Genomic DNA, 3065 nt, shown 5'->3' with positions numbered 1-3065 from the left:
TCACTTTTGTAGCTTTAACACAGATTTGTTAGATTTAATTTATAATGAAAACTATGCAGTGTTATTTTACATTTGATTATTAAATTTCTGTACCTGAATACTGTTAGACTTACCTGAAAAATATAAAGCACTGCTTATTTCATTTGTATCTTTGTTCTGTTATTTATCTATGCTTGTAAGTTGTTTATTTCCTATGCTGATTTACTTGCCCACAAAATCACCCCAATCATTATATTTTTTCCAAATATAGAGCTATTGAAGTCATCTGATTTTTTTTCCATATCGCAATATATATTGCAGAAAAAAAAATATCGCAATGTGAATTTTTTCCAATATCGTGCAGCCCTACATAGAATCAAAACAAATCACAAAATGTACATGCGGCTTTGTGGATCTCTTGTACACACCGCATTTTTGAATTTTAAACAAATGTGCCAAGTTCTTAGAAATGTAATCTTTGTATTCATGTTGGTTTAAAATTTTGAAAAGCTTCCATTTTCAACAAGAGTTTCAATTTAAAGACCCAAAAATGTTCTGTGTTGTATCTATAAAGTAAAAAGTAATAACATTTTCCAAAAAAAAAAAAGAATTTTTTTTCCCTCTGCTTTTGTTTTGTTTATTTTTTTCATACATGTTTTTTCCCCATATTTACCATATAATTTTGATTTAGTGGACAGCAGCTTTTCAAATATTAAGTACTTAAATATATTAATATTTAAGTAGAGAAAAAGTTGTTAAAAAAATCTAAGAAAAAAAAGGATTGCCAGAAATGTCAAAAAAAATTTAACAAGAATTTATTTCTTGTAATAAGACATTTTTCTTTATTAAGATATCACAGTTGTATCCTGCTGATATTATTTTACTTCAAAAAATAACAAAATTAATTTAAAATAGGCTAAATTAAAAACTTGAACATCATAAAAGATATGTATTTAAATAATTCTATGTATGAACTGGATTTTTTTTAATCTTTTTTTTTCCACAGGACAAAAAAAAAAGAAAGAAGTGATTTACGCCATAGATTTACACACCAAATGTGGTCCAGTTCCTTCAATTCTGCTCTAATTGTAGAGCTTCAAACCTCTGCACCAGTGAGACTATAGAAAATCAGTTTTTTAGGCAAATTATACACCTCTGCAGACGATGTTGTCCGACTTCAAACATGCCTCGTCCTTTCATCACAGCCACAGGACTGTCATAAAGAGAAGCAAGCTTAGAAGCCTAGGTATGCACTACACACTCTTGATGCAACACATCGCCCTTCGTTCTATCATCAATGTGACTGCATGACTTCATACCTCCTGAATACTTTAACACAGAGAATGGAATATAAAGCAGGCACACCCCACGTTACATATGAAATATATAACAGAGAGCCTACACAGAAGTAATGCGAGAGAATCAAGCATGTTTCTATGTTCTACATTAATCTTTCTGCATATTTTTGCATGCAGCTGAATAAAAATGACGTTGGAGTACAGTTATTTTGAACGGCATGTGGCACCGCTGGGTGACCCAGTAGCCTGACTGATTGCAGAAAAATTCTCCAGTGTAAGTTTTCCCACTGCATGCCATGAAATGAAAGCAGAGCCGCTTGCACTAGTTACAAACACTGAGATTTTGCCGAATGTGTCTTCAAAACATACAGATGTTCTCCCAAACTTTAGGAAAAAAGCCTCACGTCATGCATAATTCAACAGCACCAGTAATAATACACTAAAGACATTTTATACAGATTCAAAGATGTGGAAATCGGTTTCTTATCTGAATTCGCAAACTGTAATATCCTTAAAATAACACACTTGGAGCTCATGCTCACAAATTTAGAGCACTGGAAAAAAAAGAGCTGTATATCTATTTCAAAGTGAACATTATCTAGAGCATTCTGGACCTGTCTTTGCTTCTTCCTTTTTTAATTCATGGCCAAGAAGGACACAGGAATCTGATAATTGCAGGTCAGACCGTGAAAGCTGCTTTAATACAATTATGTTTCAAGGGCCCTGGTTTGAAGAGAATGTAGCATGCAAGGAACCACCTGTCTTCTCAGCAAGCCAAAAGAGCCCACACTGATTTAGTGTGCTTTGTGAGTGCTTTGGACTACAAATATACTATAAGTAATTCTCGCATTTACCATAAACCAAACCAGAATGTTTTATATAGCAAAAACCATGAAGAGACCTATTGTAAATGTGTGAGGTTTTAATTAGGAATGCACAAATTTTAACATTTTATCAATACGATAAGTCAATACTATTGGTTGATAACCAATAAATGGTCAATATTAAATCCTACACCATGTTAATAAATAAAATAGCAATAAGAGAACTTAATGTAGGCATCACAACATTATAATAAACAGTATGAAAAATAGTATTATGATTATTTGCTAAAGATTACAAATGTTATATTAAATGAATAGTGGTTTTAAAGATTAACTTCAAAATCCAGTAAAATCAGTAATATTGCGAAATAGTATTACGTTTTAAAATAACTGCTTTCTATTTGAATATATTTTAAAATTAAATGTATTCCTGTGATGACAAAGTTGAAATTTCATCAGCCATTATTCCAGCTATCAGTGTCACATGATCCTTAAGAAATCATGCTAACATGCTGATTTAGTGCTCAAGAAACATTTCCAATAATCAAATTTGAAAATAGTGCTGCTTAATATTAATGACACTGATTTAAAAATGTAACCAAAATTTAACCCAACAGTTGGGTTAGTCCATATTTGACCCAAAATTGGGTTGAAACAACCCAGCATTTTTAGAGTGCACTTTCGATTAATTAAATTAATCCTTGCTAAACAAAGGTATTTAAAAAAACATACTAACTCCAAACTTTTGAACAGTATAATCTAAATCTAAAAATGGGTGAAATAAGCATTGATAATTAATATACAATATCTGCCAATATATAAACAATGACAACCTATACACTCTAAAAATGCTGGGTTAAATATAACCCAGCGCTGGGTTAAAAAGGGACAAACCCAGCTATTGGGTTGTTTTGACCCAGCTATTGGGTTGTTTTGACCCAGCTGTTGGGTTGTTTTGACCCAG

The sequence above is a fragment of the Sinocyclocheilus rhinocerous genome, unplaced genomic scaffold (assembly GCF_001515625.1).
Source record: "Sinocyclocheilus rhinocerous isolate Xijiao unplaced genomic scaffold, SAMN03320098_v1.1 scaffold1371, whole genome shotgun sequence".
In the NCBI taxonomy this organism is placed as follows: Eukaryota; Metazoa; Chordata; class Actinopteri; order Cypriniformes; family Cyprinidae; genus Sinocyclocheilus; species Sinocyclocheilus rhinocerous.
Note: the sequence above shows the minus strand (reverse complement) of the source record.